Below are 12,881 nucleotides of genomic sequence, written 5' to 3' on the forward strand. Positions count from 1 at the left end.
TTTTTTTTTTTTCTTTCCTTATTTCTCCCCAAACCTTCAACGATGTCTAGGATAGAGTGAGTGCTCCATGGGTATTTGTTGTATTCATTGAATGAGTTCCCTCCTTTAACACACAAACATTTATCTACAGTTACAAAGTATTTTAAATGCCTGCAAAATGTCCTGTATGCTTTATTTATGAATTACCTGATGATATCTTGACTTGAGAGAAAATATGTTTATCTGTTGGTTCTCTGAGAGCAAATTTATAGACTTAAAGTGGGGAATTGCCAAATAAGAAATTATGGTAAAACTTTTTTCAAGCCAGCAATTCATTGTATTTTCTTTTAATGATGCTATTTCCCTTAAAACTTGTAAGTTATAGCCATGCACTAGTTTTTACCAAAGGTAGTGCTTGTTGCTGTGTTACATTGATGTTTCAATAGGGTTACCAGATAAAATACAAATAATTGCACAATAATTGGTACAAAAATATAAATATCACGTGGGGCATACGTGTACGAAAACATTATGGTCTATCTGAAGTTCAAATTTAACTGGACCTCCTGTACTTTTTTCCTGCCAAATCTGACACCCCTATACCTCAAAGTAGATATCAGTGCTCGCATCTTAAACTTTTGTCACAATCAAATACAAGTTGCTTAATAAATAAATCCATAACGGACTGTCTTATCCTTATCTTTTCTCAGGAAAATAAACAAACTAAGGAAGAAAATGGCTTCCCAAGTGATGGCAGTGGTGTGACTCTCCACGGGGCCTCTCCTTTGTAGTTCCCTGAGGTCAGCAGTGGCTCCGTGGGGCAGTGCTACACCAGGGCCCAGAGTCCTACCCCCTGTGATGAATGAATCCTATTTCACGTTACAGGCCCTTCCTTATCGGTATGCTTTTTCGGATGGACCTAGAGACTGTCATACAGAGTGAAGTAAGTCAGAAAGAGAAAAACAAATATCATATATTAACGCATATATGTGGAATCTAGAAAAATGGTACAGATGAACCGGTTTGCAAGGTGGAAATAGACACAGATGTAGAGAACAAACGTATGGACACCAAGGGGGGACAGTGGGGGTGGGTAGTGGGATGAATTGGGAGACTGAGATTGACATATATACACTAATACGTATAACACAGACAACTAATAAGAACCTGCTGTGTAAAAATAAATAAATCAAATAAAATTTTTTAAAAAAAGACAAAAAACCAACAGAAGTTTCTTCCTGCTTTTGGAGGAGCAGCGCTGGCCACATGAAAATGCTAGAATTCAGCAACAAAGAAATTCTCTTCTCTAAAGACTTTTCTTCCCTTAGCTTAACCTCACACAGAGGTTAACCCTCAGAGCTGCACACCTTTGACTCTTGACCTTTGCTTTCACAAGTATAAAAATGTGCCTTCAATATTTTGCTAAAATTTCCAAATCCTTTAAACAAGAGGCAGTCAGAGCCTCCACGTGGTGATTCCTGTCCTCAGCACACTTCTTTCCCTTGCTCTGGCCTCCTTCCTCCAAACTGCCACCAAACGAGCATTGAACACTGTATGTACAGAACTCTGGATACCCAGGCTCTGTAGGTCCCAGTGTGCTACCTTTACAGCTTGACAGAGCAGCATGCTTTTCTTTTCTTTTTTTTGGCCGAGGCACGTGGCTTGTGGATCTTAGTTCCCTGACCAGGGATCGAACCTGGGCCCTCATCAGTCAGAGTGTGGAGTCCCAACATCTGGACTGCCAGGATATTTCCAACAGAGCAGTATTCTAAGCTAATCATCCTTGAGTCAATAATTCAAGGCCCCTGAGCCTCAGTTTTCTCATCTATAAAATGGGGCTATGAATATCATGTGGCTCATAGAATCACATGAAATACTGGGCCAAGGAACATAGTAAATGCTAAGTAAACGTCACTATTACTCATATAAGAAGAATGTATTTAAGAATATGCAAATATCCATAGAAATTTGCTTTTTAACAAGTATGCTCTCCTTTAATGTAACAAGAATTTTCAATAAGTTTTAATGGTAACTAGAAATGGCTTAATAAAGTCAATACATATAAGTGGTATTAGAATAATACGGAACTTTAAATTTCATTGCTTGGAAGAACACTAAGCAGTTGGCTTCCCAACACTTACAGGGAAATTACCAGAACTGTACGGTGTCCTCATCTCCATTGCTCTAGTGCAGAGGATGGAACATAGCCTGTCAGAATGTCGGATGTGAGAAATTGCACTGCGGGGCAAGGTGTGGGCAACCCAGAGTTGGCTCTGCCCAGCAGGTGAAGCACAGCTGTCATCACGCAGCCCTCACCTGGGCTGGGGTCTGAGGGAGAAAGGCATGCTGGGAACAATTTCATACTCTTCTTCAAGCACCTGCACTTCTTCAGATGAGGGGAGAGTGCACTTCTGCGTGCCTCCACCGTGGTGCTGACCATCAGCTCAACCTGAATGTACCACAGGCCACTGAGGAAATGCCTCTCTACCCTGTGGGGTGGCTGCCTTTCATCGGTCCTCAGAAAGAAGGTGAAAGAGTTCTTGTTAGGAATAACATTGTTTGTTGCGTTTTTTCTCCATTTCTCTCTCTCTCTCCAAGGGAGAAGAAGCTGAGTTAAGAACAGAAATCAGAATCTGGAATCTGCTCACCCAAAGAATAATGGATCTATTCTGCTCAAAAAATGCCTTGATTGTTGATGTGTTTACTTCAGCTCCTTCTCTGAAATTTGAGGACAAAGCAAAATTGGGAGCAAGGAGTCTGTGTGTGTGTGTGCGTGTGTGTGTGCATAAGTGTGCACACATGTGTGCAGACAGAGAGCTCCTTTCTCTAAGGGTTCAAGATGCCCCTGTAATGAGCCTGCCCACCCCACTGAGGTATCAAAACTCATTACTTTCCCCCAAAGCTACATTTAAGCCACCTTTAAAGTGGATAGCAGGACACCTGGGGCTCACTTAGTTCATTATGCTGGGCCTTTGTTTGCTCATCTATAAAGTGAAGACACTGGATTAGACACAGTCTCAGACCTTTCCAGATCCAAAACACTCTCTTGTGATGTTACTGAAACAGGGACAGTAGATTAGAATTTACTCACAAGCAAAGCAAAGTCAACACTGTGTGTGTGTGTGTGTGCGTGCATGCACGTGTGCGTGTGTAAATGTCTTATTAACTCAAAGGACTTACTAAGCATTCATGAAATTTTCCTTTGCCTCTTTCAAAAGTGGGAACCATCAGATCAGAAATAAATGAAAAAGAAATGAAGGAAACGATAGCAAAGATCAACAAAACTAAAGGCTGGTTCTTTGAGAAGATAAACAAAATTGGTAAACCATTAGCCAGACTCATCAAGAAAAAAAGGGAGAAGACTCAAATCAATAGAATTAGAAATGAAAAAGGAGAAGTAACAACTGACACTGCAGAAATACAAAAGATCATGAGAGATTACTACAAGAAACTCTATGCCAATAAAATGGACAACCTGGAAGAAATTGACAAATTCTTAGAAATGCACAACCTGCCAAGACTGACTCAGGAAGAAATAGAAAATATGAACAGACCAATCACAAGCACTGAAATTGAAACTGTGATAAAAAATCTTCCAACAAACAAAAGCCCAGGACCAGATGGCTCACAGGCGAATTCTATCAAGCATTTAGAGAAGAGCTAACACCTATCCTTCTCAAACTCTTCCAAAATATAGCAGAGGGAGGAACACTCCCAAACTCATTCTACGAGGCCACCATCACCTTGATACCAAAACCAGACAAGGATGTCACAAAGAAAGAAAACTACAGGCCAATATCACTGATGAACATAGATGCAAAAATCCTCAACAAAATACTAGCAAACAGAATCCAAGAGCACATTAAAAGGATCATACACCATGATCAAGGGGGGTTTATTCCAGGAATGCAAGGATTCTTCAATATACGCAAATCAAGCAACGTGATACACCATATTAACAAATTGAAGGAGAAAAACCATATGATAATCTCAATAGATGCAGAGAAAGCTTTCGACAAAATTCAACACCCATTTATGATAAAAACCCTGCAGAAAGTAGGCATAGAGGGAACTTTCCTCAACATAATAAAGGCCATATATGACAAACCCACAGCCAGCATCGTCCTCAATGGTGAAAAACTGAAACCATTTCCATGAAGATCAGGAACAAGACAAGGCTGCCCACTCTCACCACTCTTATTCAACATAGTGTTGGAAGTTTTAGCCACAGCAATCAGAGAAGAAAAGGAAATAAAAGGAATCCAAATCGGAAAAGAAGAAGTAAAACTGTCACTGTTTGCAGATGACATGATACTATACATAGAGAATCCTAAAGATGCTATCAGAAAACTACTAGAGCTAATCAATGAATTTGGTAAGTAGCAGGATACAAAATTAATGCACAGAAATCTCTGGCATTCCTATATACTAATGATGAAAAATCTGAAAGTGAAATCAGGAAACACTCCCATTTACCATTGCAACAAAAAGAATAAAATATCTAGGAATAAACCTACCTAAGGAGACAAAAGACCTGTATGCAGAAAATTATAAGACACTGATGAAAGAAATTAAAGATGATACAAATAGATGGAGAGATGTACCATGTTCTTGGATTGGAAGAATCAACATTGTGAAAATGGCTTTACTACCCAAAGCAATCTACAGATTCAATGCAATCCCTATCAGACTACCACTGGCATTTTTCACAGAACTAGAACAAAAAATTTCACAATTTGTATGGAAACACAAAAGACCCCGAATAGCCAAAGCAATCTTGAGAACGAAAAATGGAGCTGGAGGAATCAGGCTCCCTGACTTCAGACTATACTACAAAGCTACAGTAATCAAGACAGTGTGGTACTGGCACAAAAACAGAAAGATAGATCAATGGAACAGGATAGAAAGCCCAGAGATAAACCCACGCACATATGGTCAACTTATCTTTGATAAAGGAGGCAGGAATGTACAGTGGAGAAAGGACACTCTCTTCAATAAGTGGTGCTAGGAAAACTGGACAGGGACATGTAAAAGTATGAGATTAGATCACTCCCTAACACCATACACAAAAATAAGCTCAAACTGGATTAAAGACCTAAATGTAAGGCCAGACACTATCAAACTCTTAGAGGAAAACATAGGCAGAACACTCTATGACATAAATCACAGCAAGATCCTTTTTGACCCACCTCCTAGAGAAATGGAAATAAAGACAAAAATAAACACATGGGACCTAATGAAACTTCAAAGCTTTTGCACAGCAAAGGAAACCATAAACAAGACCAAAAGACAACCCTCAGAATGGGAGAAAATATTTGCAAATGAAGCAACTGACAAAGGATTAATTTCCAAAATTTATAAGCAGCTCATGCAGCTCAATAACAAAAAAACAAACAACCCAATCCAAAAATGGGCAGAAGACCTAAATAGACATTTCTCCACAGAAGATATACAGACTGCCAACAAACACATGAAAGGATGCTCAACATCTTTACTCATTAGAGAAATGCAAATCAAAACTACAATGAGATATCATCTCACACCAGTCAGAATGGCCATCATCAAAAAATCTAGAAACAATAAATGCTGGAGAGGGTGTGGAGAAAAGGGAACACTCTTGCACTGCTGGTGGGAATGTGAATTGGTACAGCCACTATGGAGAACGGTATGGAGGTTCCTTAAAAAAACTAAAAATAGAACTACCATATGACCCACCAATCCCACTACTGGGCATATACCCTGAGAAAACCATAATTCAAAAAGAGACATGTACCAAAATGTTCATAGCAGCCCTATTTACAATAGCCCGGAGATGGAAACAACCTAAGTGTCCATCATCGGATGAATGGATAAAGAAGATGTGGCACATATATACAATGGAATATTACTCAGCCATAAAAAGAAACGAAATTGAGCTATTTGTAATGAGGTGGATGGACCTAGAGTCTGAAATACAGAGTGAAGTAAGTCAGAAAGAGAAAGACAAATACTGTATGCTGACGTATATATATGGAATTTAAGAAAAAAAATGTCATGAAGAACATAGGGGTAAGACAGAAATAAAGACACGGACCTACTAGAGAATGGACTTGAGGATATGGGGAGGGGGAAGGGTAAGCTGTGACAAAGCGAAAGAGCGGCATGGACATATATACACTACCAAACGTAAGGTAGATAGCTAGTGGGAAGCAGCCGCATAGCACAGGGAGATCAGCTGGGTGCTTTGTGACCGCCTGGAGGGGTGGGATAGGGAGGGTGGGAGGGAGACGCAAAAGAGAGGGGATATGGGGACATATGTATATGTATAACTGATAAAAAAAAGTGGGAACCAGATTCGATGCAGTTTAGTACAATGGCTGTGGTAGTGGGTTTTAACTCCCATTCTTTGGGAAAGGTAAATGTCAACGTGTAGCACAGATAGTGGAGGCTAGAAACTACTGAGGTGCTGAACCACTTCAGAAAAAATCTGGTGCTTTTTCCAGGTGATTTTCCACCCAGTAAGATAGAAGGGCAGTGGAAATTTTCAAGCCATTTTTTTTGGCTCCACGCTCTTTCTCCATTATGAGTGAGGGCTTGGGATTTGATCAGAGAAGCTGAGGTTCACAGCTCCGCACTGCCATTTATGAAGTATTATTTAAAACCTGGGGCATTAGTGTGTGCAGTCCTTTCTGTGTAAGAATAATAAACATAACAGCAGCCACCATGCATCAAGTACTTAGTTATGTTCTAGGCTGGATTCTAGGTAAATGTTGTACCAAATGTTCTTTAGTCTTCCCACATGTTGGTGAGAAAGGACCTATTACCATCATCCCTATTCGGACTTCATCCCAGTGAGAAAGGCTCTATCACCCATCCCTACAGAGGAGTTGGGTAATTTGTCCAGGGCCTTAGTAGTAAGGGAAGAATCCAAGATTTGTACAATTCTGACCATGAAGAACATGTTCTCGACTATTCCTGGATTCTGCCACTGGTCTCCATTTGGTCGCCAACGTGTGACAGTTTCCTGGCTCTGTGGCCTCATTTGTATTCTTGTCTGCCTTCTCTTGTGGCCAAAAACACATCTGCAAAGGAATTCATTGGCCACAGAACTGAATTTCTCTGTGCAAAGTCTAAGTGGGCCACTCCAGAAACATGGGAGTGCCCAGCGCTTCGCGAGCATCCTTCTTTGATGGGGCCAGCCCAGGTGTGGCAGGCATACACATGTCGTGCTATTCAGAGAACACATTCCCCTTGGTCTCCCCAGAATTGTGGCAAGGGTCCAACTGCAATTCCAAGATTTCCCGTGAAACATTCAGCCACCCAAACTAGGCCAATGACTCTTTCTCAGGTTTCTCTTGCTCCCAGATGAATCTTAATGTTCTCTGAGTGTATAAGAAGAGCAAATACTCCCTAAGTTCTGATAAAGGAATAGAACCTTTCCTTTTCCTTCTCTCAGGAATAACTGGCATGGTTGAACTAAGGTAGGGGCCACGTGACAGCCCAGATGGCAAAACACAGTGTTTTGTGACCTGTGGGAAGATTCTAGCTGATAGCTTCCCCCAGGATTCTAACTCACTTTGCCTTTTGGACAGGCTACAGGGTGCATACAGATTATAGAAAATTTAAAGCCTAGCACTGGTGTCATAAATGACATTTCTCAAACCCCCTCTCCATCCAGGACTCGCTGGCTCTGGGTCTCCAGCATCTCCCTGCCCTCGCCACCTGGGAGGGAGCAGCTGCGGAGAAGGGCAAGTGTGCCAGGCACAGGGGAAAGCACCCATTCACAGCGCTGCCCAGGGTCCAGGTGCAGCAAGTGGAATACCAAGACTTCCCTGAAGCCCTTGCAAGACAATTTGTGCACTTGCATTCTGAAGGGAAGAAAAGCAAACAGTTCAAGGCCACTTCCTTGAACATTTATCGACAGAACTGTAACCCCACTAGGGATGTTTCCTAGGCTGCTTGCTGACTTGTTGCATGCAAGGAGACACACCTGAGGAGACAAAGGGCAGTTTCTTTGCTTCCCGCTAGTCCAGGGGTGATCTGGTTCTGAGCACATCTGGAGGGTCACTGTCAGCACCACTGACCACCTATAAGGTTTGGATCATCTCGGGTTTGCAAGGTGCTCTGTGGCCACTCTGTAGGGACCTACATCCAGGTTTAGTGAGCCCTTCCAGACCATTATAGATGATGGTAGATCTGATTCCCCTCTCTGGGCTCCTGTTGATTTAAGTAGACCTTTTAGAGCCTGGCATAGAGCCTACGATTGATGGAATTCATGTATCATTTGCCTTTGTTGCTCTGCCCTGATTGAGCCACGTCCTCAGTCACTGAGCTCCCATGAGACTCAACATTGGAGCAGAATGTCCTACACAGCTCTCTTCCAGGTGCGGAGCCTTCTAGAGGCTGTGTCTGAGTCGTACAGCCCATAGGCCAACACACTCAGAAGTGATGGAAGGCCGAGTATTGCTAATATCTGTAATAATATCCATGCACCAAAGAAAATCCAGTTTCTGTGGAAGGTTGTATTAGTCCATATCCCAGGATGAAGCAGGGTGGGGGCCTGGGGGAGATGGGTGTCACCTTCTGTCAGTGGTGGGTGACAGGCAAGCTCAGAACTCAGGGCAGGGTGTGGTTTAAAACCTTGAAAAAAAATGAACTGGATAACCATTCAAATTGGATGGCTTAGTTATATAGCTTCCCGAGGCAGGAAATAAGACTAAACTATGTCTTCCAGCTGCATGATTCTATGAACAAATCAACACAGAAGACAATTCTGTCTACTTTCTAATCTCAAGTAACACTTAAAAACACTTCATTAAGTACATTTTACAAAGGTATTTCCTTCCTGTTCCATATTCAGTTTTTTTCTTTCTTTCTTTTTTTTGTCTGATCTTGCTACCAGTGTTAAAGACGCTAGCTGCTCTTTTTCAGGAGGAACTTAAGTAAATTCTTTTAAATCTTAGTATCTATTTTTCTTGGTTCTAATCTTTTCTTCTTTGCCATGTCTGGATGTTTCCGTTCTTTTCCTTATACCGAGTCTTCAAATGCCTCCAGGAGACCAGCAATAACAAAGATAACAATAACTATTTTATGCCCCAAGCTGTGGCTTTCTTAACCTCCGCCTGTATTTCTGGCTTTCATTTGATTTCAAAGAGCATTTCACTACTTAATAGATCAGTCACATCTCGCCTGTCCCTCCATCTCTCTTGGTTTTCTCTTGAGAGCTGGCTTTGCTTAGCATTCTTGGAGAAAGCTTAGTCTGCCTCATCAGATGGGTGAATGGCTCTCACAGTTTGGAGGCCCTGAGGATGGACAGATGGGAGGAAGTAATTTCCGTTACTCAGATTAGATTGAACCACATGAAACTGCCAATACTGGACCACTTTTTGACCTATAAACATAACTTCATAAGTTTAAACTAATATAGGAGTTTCGGGCTCATATTGATTTAGTGAATCAGTTTTCCTATAAATTCTATTCAGGCAGAGAGAATTAGATGGTCTTACTCACTGAAGGCTACCTTCATGCTGAATTCCATGTTTTTCTGAAGATGATAATAGCTAGCATTTATTGGACAATCCTGCATCTTCTCATGTGATCCTTACATCAATTCAGTGAGGTAGGATATATGACTCCCATTTTACAGATCTGAACACTGAGGCTCAGAGAGGCTGAGTGAAGGCAGGTCTGCCTCACTCTACCCCCATGCACTTTTCCCTCTACCACACAGCCTCATCTTTGCATTAACCTCTCTTTTTTTTTGGCCGTGCCTCACGGCTTGCGGGATTTCAGTTCCCTGACCAGGGATTGAACCCAGGCCCGGCAGTGAAACCACCGAGTCCTAACCATAGGACCATCAGAATTCCCCAACCTCTCACCTTTTTAAAGCTCTTCCTGATATTATTCCTTTTGAAGTGGTTTTGCCTAAAACAAATATGGGCAAGTTATCCACCACCTGATCTTCACTGGGCTGTAATTGTCCAAGATATGATGGAGATGCCTCCCTGTTGATAAGGAAACTGTAGGAACAGTGCCACTTATTTACCAGTCTCTGGTCCCTGATTTCCTCAAGTATTGATAGAAATACTTTGGCATTATAATTTTTTGAAGTTGTAGGCAGATGACCGATTTGTATGTGTTACAAACAAACTGGGAACTCAGAGCATGAATGTATCATGCTTATAGATGCCATCAAATAAAACCTAAGAAATTAAATTAATCTGACACATACTTAATGAAGTACATAATCATATTATGTTTCATGGTAATTGGGCACAAATGGAATGCATTCCATGTAAATAATTGTAATTGGTTTGACTGTGCATAGATTTTTAGGTTTTTATTTTCTGATCACATTTAGTTTTGTAAGATCTATAAAGGGTGTCAGTGTGGACCTGTGTACCCAGATTCCATGTGTCATCACCACCTCCACCACCATCGTCATCAGGTGCACAGACCAGTACAGGTGTGGGTCTTGCACCCCTTCCCTCAATAGTTAGGATTTCCTTGTCCCCTCCTTCCCCAACCCTAGCCTAGGACAATTGCTTCTTGGGTTGTAGGAATGCCCCTTGTACCTCTCCTCCTGCTGCGCTTCTCCCAGACTCACACCCTGAAGGGTTCCTTCAGCAGCTGCTAGAGCTGTACTTTTCTGTCTCCTTGGATGTCCTGGATGCTGAAGGCTTGAAGTGACTAATCTCTGGGCTTCACTGTTGTGGATGAGAGTGAGGCTGGGTTTAATGTGAAAGAGGATGAGACAGACGCGGGAAGGGGAAAGAAAGTTTCAGGCCTGGGCTGCTGACTGAGTGTAGGATTTCCATGTTGCCAGTGACCCTGTTCATATTGGTTGAAACCAAGGGGAATTTATTGGATCCCATAACTGAAATATCAGGGGTAGATTCCAGTGCTGAGGAATTTTTTTTTTTTTTTTTTTTTTTTTTGCGGTACGCGGGCCTCTCACTGCTGTGGCCTCTCCCATTGCAGAGCACAGGCTCTGGACACGCAGGCCCAGAGGCCACGGCTCACGAGCCCAGCCGCTCTGCGGCACGCGGGATCCTCCCGGACCGGGGAACGAACCCGCGCCCCCTGCATCGGCAGGCGGACTCTCAACCACTGCGCCACCAGGGAGGCCTGAGGAATATCTTTAGGGATCTGTGTTTCTCTTTCCCTAAGCTTTGCTTTTCTCTGTGTTGATTGAATCTTAGGCAGGCATATCTTCATGGTGGGAAGATGGCCACCAGCAGCTCCAGGCTTAAATCAACCATCTCAGAAACAGGAAGAAAAAAGCACCTCTTTTTTCAGTAGTTCCAGCAAAATTCCTGAGATCAACTATGATTTGCCTGGCCCTTACCTGAACTAAACAGAGTGGCCATGTGGGCATGTGATGCTCTCGTGAATGGCTAGGCCTCCATCACAGGAGAAACTTTAGATCTGGAGGTGGATTCAATCTCACTAGACCACGTAGACAGACAGTGGGCAACAGTGGGCTGCAAAGGAAAATTGGATGCTGTTATCAGAAAAGGGATTATAGAGTGGGCAGATTATAGAAATCACAGATGTCCACTCTAGCTGGTGAAACAGAGGGCAGAGAGAGCACAGGTAAAACGGCCTCTGAGACCCCGTATCTCAGAGAGTTGGCTCAGAGAAGAGCAAGTATGAGGATTAAGGTAAATAGAAGAAACGGGAGTAGATATGATCTCAGTGACCTAGTCTACCTGTTAAGTGGGTCTTTCAAGACCTTAAAATGAACAAAAGTTTTACTTTTCTGTCCTTTAAAACATCTCCCTCGGGCTTCCCTGGTGGCGCAGTGGTTGGGAGTCTGCCTGCCGATGCAGGGGACACGGGTTCGTGCCCCAGTGCGGGAAGATCCCACGTGCTGTGGAGCGGCTGGGCCTGTGAGCCATGGCCGCTGAGCCTGCGCGTCCAGAGCCTGTGCTCTGCAACAGGAGAGGCCACAACAGTGAGAGGTCCATATAACGCAAAAAAAAAAAACAAAAAAAAAAACCTCCCTCCACTGCATGCTGTTATTTGAAATGTCTTTAATCATGGACAACCCTTTATTCTAAAAACAGAGAAAACAGCTTTAAGCGCAAATGCCCTGGGAAAGGCAATACAGAGGTATGAATGTGTTGCAGCCAAGGTAGAAATGAAAATATCATATCGTGTCTTGTTTTGATAAGGAAAGAGAATTAAAAAGAACAGGGAAAGAAATGCCATTAGAAGAGAAAAGAAAGAAGAATTGTAGATGATTAAAGAGAGAAGACAGTCAAAACTCACTTCCCAAATTTGTCACTGTCAACTCAGTTGATCCAACATAAGTAGAGGCCACAAGACTGACCTTAGTGGAAATTCTACAATAGCATGTTTTTACTATTGATCTCTTTGCTTTTAAAGCTTCTTACTTTATTGAATGAGAATAGAACTTTCCAAATTTAGTATTTGCTCTTAGTTGGGAAGTCTCTATAGCCTGGACAATCTTGGCCCAGTTAGGTCATAATTCAAACTAGTGAGAAGAATGCAAGATAAAACATGTCACAGGAGAAATTCATTGGCGTTCAGCCATATGCAGAGCCTTGGCATGCCTTAATAAAGTTCAGCTTTTTTCCCCCTTCTCTGATATAATCTGCGTTTTGCTAAACAGGACTTAAACAAACTTGAACTTCATTCCAGAAAAGTAAAGAGAAAGCTTTGATACCCTTGAAGGCCCTTACATTTCAGAAATTCAGGTTTATTCAATATTTAAAAGACACTGAAAAATGGTACACTGTGTTCCCCTCAGTGTGACACCATCTTAATTGTACTTTCAATGAACGAATGAGCATTTGGGAGGCTGACCCTCCCAGTGACTTGACTCCCAGACCTGACCACATGGGTTAGACCATTACTTTAAGATATTCTGAAGATTTCCCAGTAGGGGTTAGTAATGT

The 12,881-nt window shown here is 42.2% G+C and overlaps 1 protein-coding gene across 2 annotated transcripts in view; it reads right to left on the reverse strand.

Moving 5' to 3' along the window:
- Positions 1–12,881, reverse strand: part of SASH1 (SAM and SH3 domain containing 1) — a 264,495-nt gene that overhangs the window by 232,283 nt on the left and 19,331 nt on the right. The window contains exon 1 of one of the 2 annotated variants that reach the window (XM_082633239.1): positions 2,121–2,143. The exons of the other annotated variant lie outside the window; for it this stretch is intronic. The gene's annotated coding sequence lies outside the window, so the exon portion shown is untranslated. Of the gene's footprint in view, positions 1–2,120; positions 2,144–12,881 lie in introns of those variants that run through there. 2 annotated transcript variants of the gene reach the window in all.

This window comes from Mesoplodon mirus (assembly GCF_964341445.2).
Source record: "Mesoplodon mirus genome assembly, chromosome: 10".
Taxonomy (NCBI): Eukaryota; Metazoa; Chordata; class Mammalia; order Artiodactyla; family Ziphiidae; genus Mesoplodon; species Mesoplodon mirus.